Here is a 22,188-nt window from a genome sequence, read left to right on the forward strand (position 1 = left end):
GTTTGGATGGGATAAATCCCTGGAAATAAAGGAAAAACCCGGCTCTGGCTGGGAACTAATATGATTTGATAAGAATCAGCGTGCCAGAAAAATTCCAGGTCCAACTTCCAGGCTTCCCAAAGAAGCAGGGAGGGATAAACCAGCCCCATCCCATTTTTAAGATGCTCAGGAATTCCTAACTTCCGCCAGGCCACGGTGTTGTTTGGATGGGATAAATCCCTGGAAATAAAGGAAAAACCCGGCTTTGGCTGGGAATTAATCTGCTTTGATAAGAATCAGCGTGCCAGAAAGATTCCAGGTCCTGCTTCCCAAAGAAGCAGGGAGGGATAAAACATCCCCATCCCATTTTCATGATGTTTGAGAATTCCTAACTTCTGCTAGGGCATGGTGTTGTTTGGATGGGATAAATCCCTGGAAATAAGGAAAACCCGGCTTTGGCTGGGAATTAATCTGCTTTGATAAGAAGCAGCGTGCCAGAAAGATTCCAGGTCCTGCTTCCCAAAGAAGCAGGGTGGGATAAACCAGCCCCATCCCATTTTTAAGAATCTTGGGAATTCCTAATTTCCGCCAGGCCACGGTGTTGTTTGGACGGGATAAATCCCTGGAAAGAAAGAAAAACCCGGCTCTGGCTGGGAACTAATATGATTTGATAAGAATCAGCGTGCCAGAAAAATTCCAGGTCCAACTTCCAGGCTTCCCAAAGAAGCAGGGAGGGATAAATCAGCCCCATCCCATTTTTAAGATGCTCAGGAATTCCTAACTTCCACCAGGCCATGGTGTTGTTTGGATGGGATAAATCCCTGGAAATAAGGAAAACCCGGCCCTGGCTGGGAATTAATCTGATTTGATAAGAATCAGCGTGCCAGAAAGATTCCAGGTCCTGCTTCCCAAAGAAGCAGGGTGGGATAAACCAGCCCCATCCCATTTTTAAGATGCTCAGGAATTCCTAATTTCCGCCAGGCCACGGTGTTGTTTGGATGGGATAAATCCCTGGAAATAAGGAAAACCCGGCTTTGGCTAAAAATTAATCTGATTTGATAAGAAGCAGCGTGCCAGAAAGATTCCAGGTCCAACTTCCAGGCTTCCCAAAGAAGCAGGAAGGGATAAACCAGCCCCATCCCATTTTTAAGAATCTCGGGAATTCCGAACTTCTGCTAGGCCATGGCCGTGTTTGGATGGGATAAATCCCTGGAAATAAGGAAAACCCGGCCCTGGCTGGGAATTAATCTGATTTGATAAGAATCAGTGTGCCAGACAGGATCCAGGTCCTGCTTCCCAAAGAAGCAGGGTGGGATAAATCAGCCCCATCCCATTTTTAAGATGCTCAGGAATTCCTAATTTCCGCCAGGCCACGACCTTGTTTGGATGGGATAAATCCCTGGAAAGAAAGAAAAACCCGGCCCTGGCTGGGAATTAATCTGCTTTGATAAGAATCAGCGTGCCAGAAAAATTCCAGGTCCTGCTTCCCAAAGAAGCAGGGTGGGATAAATCAGCCCCATCCCATTTTTAAGATGCTCAGGAATTCCTAATTTCCGCCAGGCCATGGTGTTGTTTGGATGGGATAAATCCCTGGAAATAAGGAAAACCCGGCTTTGGCTGGGAATTAATCTGATTTGATAAGAATCAGCGTGGGAACTGGGAGCTCCAGTAAAAACCAGTCAAATTCCATTTATACGAAACATCCCTGCCAGGGATCCATTGGAGAACTGACACCGGGAATTCTGCGGGAGGGGGAAAAAAAAATAATCTCAATTAATTGATTCAGCAAATGAGGATCGGGGGGAAAAGCAGCTGCAGCATTTTTGGGAATCTCTGTCTAGGAATTTTGCCTCACCGGATGTTTTTATCGTGGAATTATGGATTTTGGGTGTCACAGCCACAGATCCTCTGGGAATTTTTTTTGTAAAATGTGCCGGTGAGGCCAAGCTCTGATTATTTGGGAACGGGATGAGTCTGGCAGCCAAATCCAGGTGTCGCTCCGGGCGTTCATCCGAGGTTTTGCCATGAGCTCGGGTGAATTCCAGGTGGTTTTTTCATTTCCACACCTGCACAGCCACGGAATCCACCCTTCCAACCCCCTCCAGTATGGAATTCTGTCCCGGGGCCAGGTCATTCCGATGAAAAGAATATTCATTCCTTCAGGTAGATTTGGAGGGAAAAAATCCCAGACAACACAATAACTCCAACTAATCAATAATTTTACCTCCTTCATCCCCAATTTTTTGCACCGTTTTTTAATCCAAATCCCTCCAGGGCATCCGACTCCCTTCCACGGCGGCTCTCGGAACGTTACGGATAAAAAAAACCCGGATAATTCCCGAGGCAGACGATGACATTCCAGCTTTTCCACCCGCAGCTCCAGCACGCACTTGGGTAGGAACTCGGAATTCCGCCTGCCCTCGAGATGATTATTTTGCTCGGAGCTGAGCACGCGTCGGGAAAAATACGTGGATGTGTTTTTTGGGGTCGATTTTTTGGTTTTTTTCCCCTTTTTAGAAGTAAATCGCCTCAAATTAAGGCGATTTAGAAGAAGGTGAGGATGAGATAATCACTGGAGATGAGCTGGGAATGTCCAGCTTGGAAAAGGGAAGGATCGAGGGAGATCTTCCAGTGCTAAAGGAGCTCCAGGAGAGCTGGAGAGGGAATTTGGGATGAAGGATGGAGGGACAGGACACCGGGAATGGCTTTGAACTTCCAGAGGGCAGGGATGGATGGGATTTTGGGAAGGAATTCCTGGCTGGGATGGAATTCCCAGAGAAGCTGTCCCTGGATGGAAGTGTCCAAGGCGAGTTTGGAGCAAGCTGGGATGGTGGACGTTGTCCCCGTCCATCCACGAGAACACGGATAAATCGCTGTTTATTTCCCTGTTAAGTCAGGAATTCCCAAATTCCGCCGCTCTGCGTGGAATTCGCAGGAAATGGGGTTGGGATTCGAGAGGGGAAAACTTAAAGAATCGAGCGCGAGTTTATCGTGAACTTCCAATTACCCCAGATATTCCTAAAGTCTCGGGAATTTTCGGCTCCAGAGGGGGGGAAAAAATCAGGGTCGTGTCCTTCATCCTCTGAAAATAAAATTTTCCTCCTCGCTTGCCTCTGGGATGTGCAGAAATTTAGGACAATCCATTCCCTGGGCTGAGCAAGGATTCGAATCCCTCAGAAAAGAAAATTAAAAGGCCTCAAAATGGGGAAGAAAAAAAAAAAGTCGAGACTCAAATTTAGATTTTTGTCAATGAGGCGGTTTGAACATTTTTTTTTTTTTTTTTTTTTTCGGGCAGCTTTGAATTTATTTTGGGGGTAATTAGGGATTAAAATGATGACGCGACGGTGAAAATTTCTCTTCCTGAAGTTAAAAGTGAAAAACGTGGAAGAAAGCGACGGGCAGAGCCTTGAACTCTGCTCTGGCTGTTCGATATCTGAGAGCAGCATCAATTTTCTTCCTTTAAAGCCAACTTCATTTCTAAGGGCGGCCTTTAATTACAATTATTTCCTTTAACCCTGACAGCTTCCCATTTTCGTGGATATTATTGGATAGCAGCCGGGAGAGCTCTTCAAAGCAGCTCTTGGAGGGCGCAATAAAATCCCATTTTTTCCAATTGAAATCCAATTTTAGAAGGGATAGTTCCTGCGGATAATCAGGAATTGCTTCTCCTGCAAAGGACATTCCTGTAAGGAATGGTGGGGGGGAAAAAAAAAAAAGCCCTGGCTTCCAACACTTCCAGGGATGGGGCAGCCGAGGATTTTTTGGGAAAACTGTGCCAGGGAACTCTGCCTTGTTCCAAACTCATCTCCTGCTCGCTCCTGTGACATTCCCAACTCCCGGCCTGGGAAGTTTTGAGTCCCTCTGGATTCACTGGGACATCATCCTCCCGAATCCGCTCCTGAATCTCCCAACTTTTCCCTAACGGGAGCAGCTCCAGCCTCCCCACGGTTGTTGCCATCCTCTATCCAGACAAATCCCGAAAAATTCCCTAAAAAAAGGGCAATGAATCCCTGTCCGGGTCATCCAATGGAAACGCGTTTTTTTGGAATCTGATTTATCTCCGTTTCGGCTCAAAAGCACAACCCAACCTCAATCCTCTGTGCAAAAATCATCTCCAGAGGATCCCTCCCTTTGGATCCACACCGGGAAATTCCCGAAAAAATAAAAAACCACAGCGGGAGAGCTCCCGACTGGGTGGAGATTCCATGAGCTCTTCGAGGACCTTCCAACATTTTCTCCACGGGTTAATAACAGAAAAGGATTCACACCTCGAGCTTGAAAGCATCACGGAAAAATTCCTTCAAGGAAAGAGTCCGGGAGGAATGTCGGAAGGAAGCGCGGAACGGTTTGGTTTGGAAAATATTTCCAAAATAAACCGGATCCAACCCCCCAGGAATCGTGGTGTTACGTGGGAATTGTTGTGTCCCGCGGGACACCTGCAACAATTGCAGAACGACAAAAACCCGGAGCAAAATTTGGAAATTCGCGGAGTTAGGAAAATCCCACACCAGATTTGGGACAAAAAGAAAGAAAAATTTGGACAAATGTCACCTTTGAAGGGATGCAGAAATCCAACCCACAGAACATTTTGTCCCAATCCCCCCCACCAAGAAAAGGAAGTCAGGACTGGATTTTCCCTTTTTTTTTGGGAATCCAGTAGATTTGAGGATATTAATTTTCTCCTCCGCAGAATTCCCAACAGTTTTCTCCTTTTATCCTGGGATTTTCACTCCCATGAATGAAAATTTCACTCCCGTGAGGAGCGTCCCAGCCGGCAGCTCCACCGAGCCCCGCGATCCTCCCTGCTCGCCCCGGATCCCGGTCGGAATTTGGGCGCGGGAAATGAAAGGATTATTGTGAAACTCCCTGAAAACATCTGGCCGAGCACCCACTCCCTCAATGCCCTCCTTGTTCCGCCCGGGACGAGCCATTCCAAGGGCGTGAGGCAATCCCGGAGAGATTCCCAACTTCCATTTCTCCAACCCCAGACCCCGGGATAAATTTTGAACCCTCAACCGAGAGCGGAGTTGTAAATTTTAATTTTTCCGCAGACACTCAGCCCAAATTCCATTTTTTTTTGTTTTTTTTTTTTCTGTCCCCACTTAACTTTTCACCTGGAACAACCGGAATGTTGGAGAGGATGAGGAATGAAATATTCAGGAGAGCCTTTTGTCTCCTCCCTCCTGCTGCTGATCCCTGCTAATCGTCACCACGCTGATGATTTTAATCGGGATGGGAAGTTGGATAAAGGGAGAGCGGGATCTCGGGAACATCAGGGATAAAGTCACGCCTGTTGCTTGGCGCTGCCTCTTTCTTTTGAGAGGAATAAATTCGGATTTTTGTTTGAACGCAGACGCACCCAGGGAGGGGGAATTAAACCCAGCTCCACCACAACCAGGGCTGGTGTTTCCAAATTCTTTGTGTTTTCCTTCTTGGAGCTTCCCAGCTGAGCCTGGTTGTGATGCTGGTTAAAAAAAACAACAACAAAAAAAAGGGATTCAAAGGAATTTTGTGTGGCCGTGGAAACAAATCCATGTCCAAAGCTCGTATTTGGGACAAAACAAGGATTTGGGACGAACACCAGCTTTTAAGCAGCTCAAAAAACCCAACCAGTGCAACATTTACCCGAAAGTCTCACCAAAAGACTGCAACAAGACCCAAAATCTGCTCTCCCAACAAAACCTGCACATCCTTTGATCAGCTTTTCCATCTTTTTAGGCCGGGAACGAAGGTCGGAAGGGGATGCAACCCAAAAATCAACCCCCGATCCAAGAGGAGATGCTCCATGATGTTGGAGATGTAGGAATTGGGTTTAGCGTGGGCTGGGCAGTGCGGGGTTGATGGTGGAGCTCCGTGGCCTCAGGGAGCTTTTCCAGCCGCGATTCCGTGATTCCAGGAATTCCTGCACCCAAACGAAGTCACCGGGGATAATAGATGTGGCGGGGGGGAAATGGTGGAATCACGGAATATCCCGAGCTGGGAGATGGACCAGATGCAGACTTTAGGAATTGTGGTGTCCCATGGGGACACCTGCACCAGGAATAAAACCTGGAGCAAATGTAGGAAATCGATGGGAGTCAGGAAAATCCCAGAGCAGGTTTTGACATCCCACAAGGATTGGCCCCGCCAGGACATTTCACTCAGAATCTGGGATACGTGGATCATTAAAATCAGGGAATCTGGTCCCATCCCATCCCTTCCCACTACCACCACCAAGTGCCACGGGAACAACACCCGGAAAATACCAAAAAATGGGGTTTAGTCCTTAAAACCAAGGGACTGAACCCAGTCTGCTCTGCAGAAGGGTTGAGCAAAGCCAGGGATGAGACCTAATCCATCCGAGGGGTCTCCCAGTTTTTCTGGAGGATTCCCCCAGTTTTTCTGGAGGATTCCTCCCTCCTTCCAGCTTTGCGAATGGAAGGATTGACCTCGGGGGCAAAGAAAACCTGGGGAAAAATCTCTTCCCTCGGGCAGATTTTTTGGCTTTTAAGGAATGGTTTTCCAAGGTTGAATTCCGATGGAAAAGGGGCTGAGAGAAAGGGGACGTGAGGTGATCCAAGTTTTGCCCAGAGTGATTCCACAAAATTCCAAATATTGTCGCCAGGAGGCACCGGGGATGAAAAGAACTTTTCCACAAATAAAGGAGAGTTTTGGTTTTACAACTGGGGCTACTGAAAACGTGGAATCACAATAAAATCGTGGAATCGTTTGGGTTGGAAGGGACCTTCAGGATCATGGAATTCCACCACCCCTGACACGGCCAGGGACGCCTTCCACTATCCCAGGTTGCTCCAACCTGCCCTTGGACACTTCCAGGGATGGGACATCCACAGCTTCTCCGGGAATTCCATTCCAGAACCTCACAGGGTGGAATTCCTTCCCAACTTCCCATCTCTGAAGGTTTGAAACCGTTCCCTGTGTCCTGTCCCGTCATCCTCAGAACAATTCCGGGTTGGAAAAGACCTCGGAGATGCCGCAGCTCAAAAAAGCCACCCCACTCCTCCTCACGTTTGGGACCAAATTCCCAAAAGTTCCTCCCGAGCCAGCGGGTCACGGGAGCCGCGACAGCTTGAGGATGACAAAATTCCCGTTTCCCTCAGGGAAAAAATGTTCCCGATGGCTCCGTGGAAACACGGATGGGGTGGGATCTGGCGGAATTCCCGATGCGGATTTGCGGGATTGCTCACAGAGGAGCACAAAAATGATTCATGTTTGTCCTTCCAGAAAAGGAAAATTTTTTATTTTTGGTCTCCTTCCCGTTCCTGCACGCCTGGGACAACATGTCCATGGAGATCTCATGGATTAACGTTTCCTGCTCGTCAGAACATCCATCCAAAATGTTGGACTGGAATTCTGGGGGAGAGCTGGGCCTAAAAAAAGAATTGGATGCTGATTGGGAATGTGTCAATCCCGTTGGAAGAGCAACCTGGAGCGTGCCGAGAGGTGGGAATGGAGCTGGGAAGGATCTGGAGAAGCAGGAGAGGCCGAGGGAGAAAAACGGGATCAAAAGGATCCCAAGGTGAATCCAGGTGGGAGTGAGGATCTGGTCCCAGGAAACGGCCTCAGGCTGTGCCAGGGAAGGTTTAGGTGGGATTTTAGGGAATATTCCTCCTGGAAAGGGCTTTCCCAGCTTGGAATTCATGGGAAACAGGGAGTTTGTGGCCTCTGGAAGGAGGGCAGGAACTCGGGATGAGGATGGCGGGAGGTTGGTCAGGGAGAAAATGGGAAGAGGAGCAAATCCCAACTGGAATTACTCAGGCAGCTAAAAGGGAATGGAAGATATTCCCGTGGATCCATGGAAAACGGGGCAGAGGGGAATGTCCATCCTTTGTGGGATGGGCTGGGACAGGGGACAAAGGGTGAGGGAAAGGCTGAGGAACTTCCTGACTTCTTTCCCTTGGCTGGGAAGGGATTTCCAAGGAGCATCTGAGGGAGAAAAGCGGGATGGGAGCTCTTCCTAAATTCCCAACCCCACAAAAAATTGAGCTCTCCCAGAATTCCCAACCCCACGAGAGTTTCAGCTCCTCTGGAATTCCCAACCCCACAAGAAATCGAGTTCTTCTGGAATTCCCAACCCCACAAGCGGCTGAGCTCTCCTGGAATTCCCAACCCCACAAGAGGTTGAGCTCTCCTGGAATTCCCAACCCCACAAGAGTTTCAGCTCCTCTGGAATTCCCAACCCCACAAGAAATCGAGTTCTTCTGGAATTCCCAATCCCACAAGGGTTGAGCTCCTCTGGAATTCCCAACCCCACAAAAAATTGAGCTGCCCCTGAATTCCCAACCCCACAAGAATTTCAGCTCCTCTGGAATTCCCAACCCCATAACTTATTGAGTTCTCCTGGAATTCCTAATCCCACAAGAGGCTGAATTCCCAACTCCACAAGAAATCAAGCTCTCATGGAATTCCCAATCCCACAGGAGGCTGAGCTCCTGCTGAATTCCCAACCCCACAAAAAATAGAGCTCCCTCTGAATTCCCAATCCCATAAGAGGTTGAGAACTCCTGGAATTACCAATCCCACAAGATATTGAGTTCTTCTGGAATTCCCAACCCCACAAGAGGTTGAGCTCCTCTGGAATTCCCAATCCCACAAGAAATTGAGATCTCCCAGAATTCCCAATCCCACAAGAGCCTGAGCTCTCCTGGAATTCCCAACCCCACAAGAAACCGAGCTCTCCTGGAATTCCCAACCCCACAAGAATTTCAGCTCCTCTGGAATTCCCCACCCCATAAATTATTGAGTTCTCCTGGAATTCCCAACCCCACAAGAAGCTGAGCTCCTCTGGAATTCTCAATCCCACAAGAAATCGAGCTCTTCTGGAATTCCCAACCCCACAAGAGGTTGAGCTCCTCTGGAATTCCCCACCCCATAAATCATTGAGTTCTCCTGGAATTCCCAACCCCACAAGAGGTTGAGCTCCTCTGGAATTCCCAACTCCACAAGAAACTGAGCTCTCATGGAATTCCCAATCCCACAGGAGGCTGAGCTCCCTCTGAATTCCCAACCCCACAAGAAATCGAGTTCTTCTGGAATTCCCCAACCCCACAAGAATTTCAGCTCCTCTGGAATTCCCCACCCCATAAATTATTGAGTTCTCCTGGAATTCCCAACCCCACAAGAAGCTGAGCTCCTGCTGAATTCCCAACCCCACAAGATATTGAGTTCTCCTGGAATTCCCAACCCCACAAGAGCAGCCTGAATCCCGGGAAAAGGAGGCTGCTGGCATTTTTCCAGCTCTTTGAGCCTTCCCGGGAAAAACACCCACCTCTGTCCCCAACCCTCACAACATTTCTTTGTTCCCCGGCCGCGTTCCGGCTCCCGTGACATCATCCCGTGGCTCGGACATCACAGGGAGAGAAAGGAGGAATCATGAAAGGAATATTGATCCCTAAATGTTGACGGGGCAGGAATAAAGCCACCGGCCCGGTGGATTCCGGGAAAAGCGTAGGAAGAGCAGCCAAAATGTTCAAGTTGATATCCATGGATTTCCCGCCGGGAGACCGTTCCCTGTACCACAATAATATCCTGTCACGCTGACGTTGAAAATTCCCTGACCTATTTTCCTGGAGGTTTTGTGGGAAAAAGTGGGAATTTCAGGTAAGGAAAATGGTTTGCTTCACCTGCACCAAAAAAAAAACCAAAACCAAAAAGTGGGAATTTCAGTTAAGGAAAATACGGTTTGCTTCACCTGCACCAAAAAAAAAACAAAAACCAAAAAGTGGGAATTTCAGGTAAGGAAAATATGGTTTGCTTCACCTGCACCGAAAAAAACAAAACCCAAAAAGTGGGAATTTCAGGTAAGGAAAATATGGTTTGCTTCACCTGCACTGAAAAAAGCAAAAACCAAAAAGTGGGAATTTCAGGTAAGGAAAATACGGTTTGCTTCACCTGCACCGAAAAAAACCAAAAACCAAAAAGTGGGAATTTCAGGTAAGGAAAATATGGTTTGCTTCACCTGCACCGAAAAAAAAAAACCAAAAAGTGGGAATTTCAGGTAAGGAACACGGTTTGCTTCACCTGCACCGAAAAAAAAAAACCCCAAAAAACCTAAAAAACCAAAAAACCAAAAACCAAAAACCAAAACCAAAACCAAAAAAACAAAAAACAAAACAAAACAACCAAAAAAACCCCAAAAAACCCCAAAAAAACCCAAAAAACAAAACCAAAAAGCAAAAAAAAACCCCAAAACAAAAGCCAAAAAAAACCAAGCAAAAATGCAAACAAACAAAAAACACACACACACAAAAAAAACCCAAACAAAAACCCAAAAAAACCCCAAAAATCCTGCAACTTGGAAGAGTAAAAATGAAATATTCAAGATGTTTTAGTTCAACGAAAAGGCGACTCCACCGTGATCCAGGACCCCTTTTCCCGGTCATCCCTTGGGAGGGATGGATTTGTAAATAAATTTTTATTTGGAAAGAGCCACAAAACTCAGTTAAAAAAGTTTTATTACAAAACATTCCCAAAAAAAAAAAAAAAAACCAGGGAGTGGAGCAGAGGCAGGATACCACGACTTTGCTCGTTCCGAGAGATTATTGTTAAACCCTCCTTAATTAGGGCTTTACTCCGCTAATTCCGTTTAATAAAATTAAAGGTTCCATTTGGCTCCTGGATGTTGGGGGAAGTTGTTTCCATCCCTGGAAAATGGAGATGCACATTCCTGACCCAAATTTGGGAATGCCAGGACAAGGCCCGGGGGGGGGGTTTAAATGGAAAATGAGAGGGATAATATGGAATATTGGGAATGAATTCCGCCCTGGGAAGGTGTTGAGGCGCTGGAATGGAATTCCAAGAAAAGCTGCGGCACCTTGGAGGTGTTTTCCAACCAAAATCATTCCAAGCAACAACAGCAGCAAGATTTTGGTTAAGAGGAAGCCTGGCGTCGTTATTCCTCGACAGGAGATGTCACTTGAGGTTCTCCTCCCTCGACAAATTAAAATTCCTACAAATCAGAATTAAATTAAATTCCTTCAAAAAGGTAACAAGCACGGCAGGAGCTGTTAGGATATAAAGTGGAATCATGGAATGCTTCAGGTTGGAAAAGACCTCCAAGATCATCTCGTTCCAACCTCGTTCCACCATCAGAGGTTGCTCCAATCCCGTCCAACCTGGCCATGGATGTTTCCAGGGATGGGGCAGCCACAGATTCTCTGGGAATTCCATCCCAGCCCCTCACCACCCTCACCGGGAGGAATTCATTCCCAAAATCCCAAATTCCCTCTGTTCATTTAAATCCATTCCCCTCCTCCCGTCCCTCCAGGCTCTTTCCCAAAGATTTCGCTCAAATCAAACTTGGAAACAAAGGAAGCAGGAAGGAATTCATTCCCAATATCCCAAATTCCCTCTGTTCATCTCAATCCATTCCCCTCCTCCTGTCCCTCCAGGCTCTTTCCAAAGATTTCGCTCAAATCAAACTTGGAAACAAAGGAAGCAGGAAGGAATTCATTCCCAATATCCCAAATTCCCTCTGTTCATCTCAAGCCATTCCCCTCCTCCCGTCCCTCCAGGCTCTTTCCCAAAGATTTCGCTCAAATCAAACTTGGAAACAAAGGAAGCAGGAAGGAATTCATTCCCAATATCCCAAATTCCCTCTGTTCATCTCAAGCCATTCCCCTCCTCCCGTCCCTCCAGGCTCTTTCCCAAAGATTCCGCTCAAATCAAACTTGGAAACAAAGGAAGCAGGAAGGAATTCATTCCCAATATCCCAAATTCCCTCTGTTCATCTCAAGCCATTCCCCTCCTCCTGTCCCTCCAGGCTCTTTCCCAAAGATTTCGCTCAAATCAAACTTGGAAACAAAGGAAGCAGGAAGGAATTCATTCCCAATATCCCAAATTCCCTCTGTTCATCTCAAGCCATTCCCCTCCTCCTGACCCTCCAGGCTCTTTCCCAAAGATTTCGCTCAAATCAAACTTGGAAAAAAAAAAGGGTTTTAAAATCACGGGGATTTCGGGTTAAAAGGGAAATTAAGCTTAGCAGGCCCTGAAAATAATAAATACCCTGGGCACATGCAGGCCTCGTACCTTGCTAGAACCTGTACATGGTAAATGATATAATTGTTAGATGTGATGATTGATTGGTAATTAAATAGAATTGCTGTTTAATCGTAAGAATAATCACGAGAAACTGTGGTCAGGGGCCTGAGAAAGATCCCGAGAAACTCGTGCTTGAATAAAGTCAATGTGTACAATAGGCCAGTGTAAGTTTAATAATGAATAGGTAAGTTATATAACGATGGGATATAAAATCGGAGTCAGATTTGGGTCTGCAGCCCGGAATTCCCAGAGCTCCCGAGCAAAGCACCTGCATGGAATCCTATCCCGTGGCTATGAGCGTTCCTGAACGCTGGCAAACCCAATCCCACGGACGCGGAATTCACCTTCCCGGAGAAAAGCTGCCTGGAAAAACGGGATGGGGACCATCAGGCCGTGGAACCGGGCGGGCTTTAGGCTCCTTCCCACCCCAAACCGTTGCACAGGGATTCAGGAGCCCAACCCGTTCACCTCAACAGGGCGACCCTTCCACGGGAATTTCCCGGCTTTCTTCCCGGCCTCCTTTGGCCCGGGCACACCGGGACGCTCCGAGCCTCCCTCTCCTCCCAGGATTTGTTATTCCCTGGCAGGATTGCCCAAGGACCAGGAGAGGACTCGGGTGCAGCTCAGGAGGACTGGAATTATATTTCCCACTCCCCAAATCCGCTGTTGCTCAAGAGGACTTTGCGACCGGCGGCTGAATTCCTGCTGGGACAACAACAACAACGTTTCCCAATTTCCCAGCTGGACACGGACACGGAAATGAGGATTTTATACGGATTCAGCAACTGCTCAGGGTTGTGTGAACATCAGCAGAGCTGGGAAAGCAAATTCACCAACATGGGGGAAAAAAATCATCCCGAAAAACGCCCTCCAGTCCTGAAGGAGTCTCGTTCTCCAGCTTCATTCCTTAGGGATGGATTTGCAACAGGCCGGGGGGAACGGAGAGGAACAGCACGTTAAAATATGGGATTAAAACATCAGCACTCCAAGATTTGGGAATAAATGGGATTGGATTTTATTCCCAGCGTGTGCAGCAAAGCAGGAAAAAAAAAAACAAAACCATCAGAGAATCGCGGGAAAGGTCGCGGTGGAGCAAACGATTTTTACAGCATCCAACGCCACGGTGGACGCCGGCCAAATCCGATTTCGTCACGGGATTGTGGAATGGTTTGGTCTGAAATGGATCTTAAAGCTCCTCTCATTCCTGCCCACCTTCCACCACGCGAGGTTGCTCCAAGGCCCGTCCAACCTGGCCTTGGACAATTCCAGGAATGAGGCGACCACAGATTCTCTGGGAATTCCATCCCAGCTCCTCACCACCCTGACAGGGAAGAATTCCTTCCCAAAATCCCATCCATCCCTGCCCTCTGGCAGTGGGAAGCCATTCCCTGTGTCCTGTCCCTCCATCCCTTTGTCCAAATTCCCTCTCCAGCTCTCCTGGAGCCCCTTGAGACACTGGAAGGGGTTTTGAGATCTCCATGGATCCATCCCTTCTCCAGGCTGGACATTCCCAGCTCTCCCAGCCTGGCTCCAGAGCAGAGGAGCTCCAACCCTTGGAGCAGCTCCGTGTCCTCCTCTGGACTTGCTCCAGCATCTCCACATCCCTACGAGGCTGGACAACCCCAGGACCGGACACCAGCAATCCATGAGCGGAGAACATCGGGATCCCACCTCCCGTAATTCTCAAGACCGCGGGGATTCCGCCCAACCAGAAGGTCCCAAACCCTCGGAATCCGCAATTCCGGGGAATCGCTGCCCCAGCCAGCGGGTTCCCGGAGCAGAGGACATCGGTGGCCGTCTCCCACCGCTCCGAGCCGGCAGGAAGCTTCCTGGCTGGCTCCATCCCAAAGGAATCGAGAGGACGCCGGGATCGTGCCAAAGCCAACCGCACACGGTTGCTTGGAAACCTTTGAAAGCCACATGGAAAATTCCGATTTCCACGAAACAAGCCCAAGTTGCGCTTTAAATCCGCATTTTTACCGGAGCCGCCGGGTTCCCGCTTCCCAAAAATCCTGCAGAGCTCTGCGGGTCACCTTTGGGCCTGGTGGCTTCAAGGTTTTCACGAGTTCAGGCAGCAAAGAGGGATTTTGTTCCCCCCCCACAGTGAATCTTTCAGATCAAAATCACCCAGCGCAACAATATTTCAAGAAAAGAGGGAAAAGAAAGAGGGAAAGGAAGGAAAAGAACGGAATTCCTGTCGCACGGTGCCGCCCTGGCATCTAATCAGGGAGCCAGATGAAGGCAGCAATCTGTCTCCTTAAAATATGCAGATTTGATTTGATTTTTTTAAATTTTTTTTTCCCCTTCCAGTGCTGCAGAACCGTGTTGGAAGGCGCTCGTCGAGAGGCTGCGCCAGGAGCAATCGGGAGGGACGGAACGAGCGCTTCCCTCGTTAGCGGCGTTTAATTGCCGGGAGCCGGGGCGCTCCTCGGCGCCCGCCGCGGGATTTGGGATGGGCCTGAGGGCCTCCCCACCTTCCACAGGGGATTGCTCCTCACCTTCCAAATAAAATCCATCCCCACCTTCCACAGGGGATTGCTCCTCACCTTCCAAATAAAATCCATCCCCACGTTCCACATGGGATTGCTCCTCACCTTCCAAATAAAATCCATCCCCACCTTCCACATGGGATTGCTCCTCACCTTCCAAATAAAATCCATCCCCACGTTCCACATGGGATTGCTCCTCACTTTTCACATAAAATCCATCCCCACCTTCCACAGGGGATTGCTCCTCACCTTCCAAATAAAATCCATCCCCACCTTCCACAGGGGATTGCTCCTCACCTTCCAAATAAAATCCATCCCCACCTTCCACAGGGGATTGCTCCTCACCTTCCAAATAAAATCCATCCCCACCTTCCACATGGGATTGATCCTCACCTTCCAAATAAAATCCATCCCCACCTTCCACATGGGATTGATCCTCACCTTCCAAATAAAATCCATCCCCATCTTCCACATGGGATTGATCCTCACCTTCCAAATAAAATCCATCCCCAACTTCCACATGGGATTGCTCCTCACCTTCCACAGGGGACTGCTCCTCACCTTCCATATTGGATGGAGCTTTCCTCACCTTTCAAATAAAATCCATCCCCACCTTCCACAGGGGATTGCTCCTCACCTTCCAAATAAAATCCATCCCCACCTTCCACATGGGATTGCTCCTCACCCTCCACCCTGGAGGTTTCCTCACCTTCCACATGGGATTGTTCCTCTCCTTTCACATAAAATCCATCCCTACCTTCCACAGGGGATTGCTCCTCACCTTCCACAGGGGACTGCTCCTCACCTTCCATATTGGAGCTTTCCTCACCTTCCAAATAAAATCCATCCCCATCTTCCACGCAGGATTGTTCCTCACCCTCCATGCTGGAGCTTTCCTCAACTTCCACATGGGATTGTTCCTCACCTTCCAATTAAAATCCATCCCCATCTTCCACACGGGATTGATCCTCACCTTCCATATTGGAGCTTTCCTCACCTTCCAAATAAAATCCATCCCCACGTTCCATGCAGGATTGCTCCTCACCTTTCACATAAAATCCATCCCCACCTTCCACATGGGATTGCTCCTCACCTTCCTCAGGGGACTGCTCCTCACCTTCCATATTGGAGCTTTCCTCACTGTCCAAATAAAATCCATCCCCACCTTCCACATGGGATTGCTCCTCACCTTCCACAGGGGACTGCTCCTCACCTTCCATATTGGATGGAGCTTTCCTCACTGTCCAAATAAAATCCATCCCCACCTTCCACATGGGATTGCTCCTCACCCTCCACCCTGGAGGTTTCCTCACCTTCCACATGGGATTGTTCCTCTCCTTTCACATAAAATCCATCCCTACCTTCCACATGGGATTGCTCCTCACCTTCCACAGGGGATTGCTCCTCACCCTCCACCCTGGAGCTTTCCTCACCTTCCACACTGAAGCTTTCCTCAACTTCCACATGGGATTGTTCCTCACCTTCCAAATAAAATCCATCCCCATCTTCCACATGGGATTGATCCTCACCTTCCACACCAGACCCTTCCTCATCTTCCACACCAGACTCTTCCTCACTTCCAGAAGGATCATTCCCAACTTTCCACGCCAGAACATTCCTCACATTCTACAACCATTCCCAACCTTCCACACCAGACCCTTCCTCACCTTCCACACCAGATCACTCCTCACCTTCCAGAATGATCATTCCCCACCTTCCACACCAGAACATTCTTCACATTGTACAAAAACCATCCCAACCTTCCACACCACAAAATTCCTCAGCTTCTACAACCATTCCCAACCTTCCACACCAGAACATTCCTCACCTTCCACACCAGAACATTCCTCACCTTCTACAACAACCATTCCCAACCTTCCACACCAGAACATTCCTCACCTTCCACACCAGAACATTCCTCACCTTCTACAACAACCATTCCCAACCTTCCACACCAGAACATTCCTCACCTTCCAGAATGATCATTCCCAACTTTCCACACCAGAACATTCCTCACATTCTACAACCATTCCAAACCTTCCACACCAGACCCTTCCTCACCTTCCAGAATGATCATTCCCAACTTTCCACACCAGAATATTCCTCACATTCTACAACCATTCCAAACCTTCCACACCAAAACATTCCTCACCTTCCAGAAGGATCATTCCCAACTTCCCACACCAGAACATTCCTCACCTTCCAGAATGATCATTCCCAACTTTCCACACCAGATCATTCCTCACCTTCTACAACCACTCCCAACTTTCCACACCAGATCATTCCCAACCTCCCACACCAGACCCTTCCTCACCTTCCACACCAGATCACTCCTCACCTTCCAGAAGGATCATTCCCAACCTTCCACACCAGAACATTCCTCACCTTCCACACCAGATCATTCCTCACCTTCTACAACCACTCCCAACTTTCCACACCAGATCATTCCCAACCTCCCACACCAGACCCTTCCTCACCTTCCACAACAACCAATCCCAACCTTCCACACCAGACCCTTCCTCACCTTCCAGAATAATCATTCCCAACTTTCCACACCAGACCCTTCCTCACCTTCCACAACAACCAATCCCAACCTTCCACACCAGACCCTTCCTCACCTTCCAGAAGGATCATTCCCAACCTTCCACACCAGAACATTCCTCACCTTCCAGAAGGATCATTCCCAACCTCCCACACTGGACCGACCCTTCCTCACCTTCCCACCCAACCCCTTCCCCACAGACTCCAAAAACGGAGCGATCCACGGCACGGCAGGACAACGCTGCCCGTCAACACTCCAGAAGCAAACATGGAATTCGCCGTCACGTCCCATGCAAGAATTCCGGGTTTAATTCCTCCCATTTTGAGGCTGGAATCAACCCCACACCGACCTCCACCGGATTTTGTTCCCTGCCACATGACAATTCCTCCTCCTACTCCGCGCTGTTGATTTTGGCATCCCAGCCAGCCCGGTGGCTGCACGGCACGGATCGCGTTCCCGTCGCCATCGGGAGGAGACGCGCCGTATCCACGATAAAACTTGGATACAAGGAGCTCCCGCCTGCTCCACACTTCTCCTTCCTTCAGAACACCCCCAAATTTTAAGTTCTTCCACGGAGGGATTGCGTTGTATTTTTCCTCGAGGAAAACCGGATGGATATCCGTGGACAGGAGTCGCTTTCCCACCAGACGGGGAAATGGATGTTCAGCAACGATTTGGAATGGGATCATTCCATAATTCCATGAATTGCAGCTGAGACCGAACCCTCCGATCTCCACTTTGAGGGATCCTCATCCAGCGCCTCAAACCACCCACGGAACTCCCAAGTTCTTCCCAAGGAATCCTGCCGAAACCCAACGGGAAATTTTATCATCCCCTCCCAATCTGACACAACCGGGGCCCGTTTTGCTCCAGCGGAAGGAAGGTCATGGGATATCCTTGCCACAACTTCTCTCTTCCCTGAGTTTTTTTTCCCAAATTCCACACCCCTCAATTTTCCCTCCAGCCTCTTGTTCACGACTCACAGCAGCCAAAAAACCCTGTGCTAAAACTGGCAGGAATTAATGCAGTTTTTGGTTTTGTTTTCTTTCTTTTTTTTCCCCCCCTTCATGGATTAACAGCTACCAATAGTCTCCCGGCGTGAGGGTTAATTCCCACCGGGATACGGCGGAGCTGGATCAACAATCCAACACCTGAAAGACGCAGCAAGGTACCGGCGGCACAAAGGAGATGCAAATAAATTTGCATATCCCAGCATCAAAGACTCCACGAGATCCCGGAGTACGAAAACATCTTTTCCCTGCGAGATACCGAAGGAATGGCAGCAGGAGTGATGGGAGTGGGAGGACAGGAGAATGGGGGGGGAAAAGAGGAGAAAAAATAAAGAAAAAAGGCAAAAAAGTGTGACTGTAGCAGGAGCTCGACAGTTGGAGAAATTCCAAGGGAACGGCAGAGCTTGGGCACGAGGAAAACAGTTGGGAAGGTGCTGACGGGATGTTGGAGCCAGCTGGGGGGTTGGGATCTGCTCCCAGGGAACGAGGATGGGAGGACACGGCCTCGAGCTGTGCCAGGGGAGGTTTAGGATGGATTTTGGGGAATATTTTTAGGCTGTCCAGCTGTGGCACAGAGGTGGAATCGCCATCCCCCCGGAGGGATTCCACACCCCTGTGGATGTGGCCTTGGCGGTGCCGAAGGAATCGGTTGGATTCCTTGAGCGTGGAAATCTTTCCCAACCCCAACAACTCCTTCATCCTAAGTGAGATATTCAAACACCTGATACGAGACAATTCCAACAGGCAACGACCAAAAAAACGATGGGAGGAGGAGGAAACTCAAAGGTTGATCCCAAGGGAAAAGCACAGAAGCCCCGGAACAGAAAAATTAGGAGCAACTCCGTGAAACACCCGAGGATGGAGTTTGCACATCCCCGCGGCTCCACCGGATTCCAGGAGCTCCGTGAAAAGCAGCCAGAAGGGAAATTTTTGTGCTTCTGCGGCTTTCCCACAGAATTCCGAGTCCCTCCTCGCGGGGATGAAGGAGTTTCTGCCGGAGCCGCCAAGGAGGACGCGGAAGGTGTGAAAAAAGCAGGCGAGGAGAAATGGAGCAGAAGGAAAACGTGAGAACTAAAGGCAGGAGGGGGCAAATTCCCCAGCAAATCCCACGAGGCTTCTCAAGAAATTTCCCAGACCTCCCAGGCCTGTAAAAAATTTTGGGATAGCCGGGAAAATCCTGGTTTAGCAGGCCTGTATTCCACAGGCAGGAGAAGAACCAAGGCGTGAGTAGAACGCTCTGGTTGAAGGCCTTGGGAGGGAAAAGATGAGGAGAAGACAAAAACCCTTTCCAAAATTCCCCACCCCAAAAAAATAAGGCAGGATGAGGTTTTTGGGGAGATGGAGCCCAGGAATGACGAGGAGTTGGAGAAAATGGAATAATTGGTTGGGATTTTTAATGTCTTGCTGGAGGCGCGGCCGAGCCAGAGATAAATGCCATGGGATGGTTTGGGTGGGAAGGAACCTTTGGGATCATCCAGTCCCACCCCCTGCCGTGGGCATGGAAGTCTCTCCCAGATTCCCAGAATCTTATCCCATGGGATAGGGGACCTTCCTCCATCCCAGGTTGCTCCAACTTAGCCTTGGACATTTCTAGGAACGGGGTGGCCACAGATCCTCCTGGAATTGCATCCCAGGCCTCGCCACCCTCACAGCCAGAAATTCCTTCCCAGCATCCCATCTATCCTTGCTGCCGTGTCATTCCCAGTGTCCTGTCCCTCCATTCCTATTCCAAATTCCCTCTCCAGCTCTCCTGGAGTCCCTTCCGGCACTGGAAAGAGCTCTGTGGTCTCCTTGGAGTTTTCTCTTCTCCAGGCTGGACATTCCCAGCCTCTCTCCATCCCTTGGAGCATCTCCTGGATTTGCTCCAACAGATCCAAACCCCTTGGATCCTTCTCTTCTCCAGGCTGGACATTCCCAGCCTCTCTCCAACCCTTGGAGCATCTCCTGGATTTGCTCCAACAGATCCAAGCCCCTTGGAGCTTTCTCTTCTCCAGGCTGGACATTCCCAGCCTCTCTCCATCCCTTGGAGCATCTCCTGGATTTGCTCCAACAGATCCAAACCCCTTGGAGCTTTCTCTTCTCCAGGCTGGACATTCCCAGCCTCTCTCCAACCCTTGGAGCATCTCCTGGATTTGCTCCAACAGATCCAAACCCCTTGGAGCTTTCTCTTCTCCAGGCTGGACATTCCCAGCCTCTCTCCAACCCTTGGAGCATCTCCTGGATTTGCTCCAACAGATCCAAGCCCCTTGGAGTTTTCTCTTCTCCAGGCTGGACATTCCCAGTCCCTCTCCATCCCTTGGAGCATCTCCTGGATTTGCTCCAACAGATCCAAGCCCCTTGGAGTTTTCTCTTCTCCAGGCTGGACATTCCCAGTCCCTCTCCATCCCTTGGAGCATCTCCTGGATTTGCTCCAACAGATCCAAACCCCTTGGAGCTTTCTCTTCTCCAGGCTGGACATTCCCAGCCTCTCTCCATCCCCTGGAGCATCTCCTGGATTTGCTCCAACAGATCCAAACCCCTTGGAGCTTTCTCTTCTCCAGGCTGGACATTCCCAGCCTCTCTCCATCCCTTGGAGCATCTCCTGGATTTGCTCCAACAGATCCAAGCCCCTTGGAGCTTTCTCTTCTCCAGGCTGGACATTCCCAGCCTCTCTCCATCCCTTGGAGCATCTCCTGGATTTGCTCCAACAGATCCAAGCCCGTCTTAAAAGGAAAGGAAAGGAGGAAAGGCGAAGGCAGGCGCCGTAAATAAGATTTTGCCTCATCCCGTTTAAATCAGGTGCCCTGGAAGTGGCCACGGAGCCGTCGGGATGATTAATCCCTATTTTCCCACCACCAGAGCAGGGATTGATTGCCGGGCTGGCAAGCAGGAAAGCCAAGGGAAGAAGAGGAGCGCGTGGGAAGAGGAACGCTCCGGAGGCAGCCGGGATGAGGGGCTGACTCAAAACGTTGGGATTTGTGGTCGGAGCCGAGGACGTAGGAGGAGCTGCTGTGGGATCATCAGGCCGTAAAACGTGGGAATACCTGCGGCGCCGGTCGGGTCAGGAGCTCCGCTTTGCATGAGGAATATTTAAAGAAGGATTCTCCCCGGTCTTTAGGGCTCAAAGCAAGGTTTTAAACCAGTCTGGGAACTCATTTCTACCGAGGAAGAATATTTTGGAACAGAAGTCAGGGTGGCCTTGGGTGCTCATGAAGAGGAGCCATAAAATAAAACTTTTTTAGGAATTTTGATGTTGCTGGGGTTAGTCTACAGCAAAGAGCCCGTTTCCATCACCCACGCTCCATCCAAAATGGAATTATTCCCTGCTTGAAGGCCAGTAATTTGATTTTAAGAGTAGAATCATTCCTCCCCCCATTTTCCCAGGTTTTTCCAACTCCCCAAAACAAAAGGCTGAGAATCACGGAAAGATTCCCAAAGACACGGAACCGAAATCATGGAACAACCCGAGCTATTCCGCAAGGGTTGTTGAGGCAGCCCCCAAAATCCCAGCATTTCCTGGAGAGCCATTTCCAAAGGTTCCTTGGACCAGGAGGCCAAACTCCACCACTCTGGAGAACAAACCAGGAGAGAAACCAGCACGGAACAGGAAGAATTTCATCCAGCCCACCCATCACCCACATCTTGGAAGCTCCGGAGCTGTGGACTGGGAAAAACAGGGAATTACGGTCGGGAAAACGATTAATTTTTTTTTTTGTATTGTCATTTTTGGAAGGACAACGTCGGCCATGGTTTAGCTGTCAGGGTCGTTTCGGCGTAATAACTTGTAGCAATTAGGATCTGGTTTTTAATTGCGCGGGAGGAACAAACGACCCAAATCCCAACTCCCACACCCTCCTCCTCCTGAACCTGCCTCCCTTTGAATTCCAGCCTCCCAAAGCCTCTGTGAGAGAGTTCCCAGCAGCCTCCTTTTCCCAAGAATAGGTGCCAGGAACAAAGCAGTTGGAAGGTTTGATTATCCCAGCGATGTTTTCCGGGAGCAATTCAGGCTCCCGGCCCCGTGGGAGAGGAGAAAATTTCCCTTTTTATCCGTGTCACCCTCGTGGAGCTGCCAGGGGGGGAACAGGGCAGAGGGAACGCAGGGATCCCTCCAAAAAACCACAGGAGAAGCAGGTTAAAGGCATGGAATTTT

The 22,188-nt window shown here is 49.3% G+C and overlaps 1 protein-coding gene and 2 long non-coding RNA genes across 5 annotated transcripts in view; all 3 read right to left on the bottom strand.

The window, feature by feature from the left end:
- ARHGAP39 (Rho GTPase activating protein 39) overlaps positions 1-22,188 on the bottom strand; it is a 107,113-nt gene that overhangs the window by 69,573 nt on the left and 15,352 nt on the right. The window lies entirely within an intron of this gene.
- Positions 12,161-13,004, bottom strand: LOC116183334 (uncharacterized). Its single transcript, XR_004147937.2, has 2 exons — positions 12,487-13,004; positions 12,161-12,381 (listed from the first exon to the last, which is right to left on the bottom strand). It is a non-coding gene; the product is annotated as an uncharacterized LOC116183334 (long non-coding RNA).
- LOC110480284 (uncharacterized) lies at positions 14,221-17,688 on the bottom strand. Its single transcript, XR_013339550.1, has 3 exons — positions 17,008-17,688; positions 15,169-16,960; positions 14,221-14,852 (listed from the first exon to the last, which is right to left on the bottom strand). It is a non-coding gene; the product is annotated as an uncharacterized LOC110480284 (long non-coding RNA).

The sequence above is a fragment of the Lonchura striata genome, chromosome 1 (genome assembly GCF_046129695.1).
Source record: "Lonchura striata isolate bLonStr1 chromosome 1, bLonStr1.mat, whole genome shotgun sequence".
Lineage (NCBI taxonomy): Eukaryota > Metazoa > Chordata > Aves > Passeriformes > Estrildidae > Lonchura > Lonchura striata.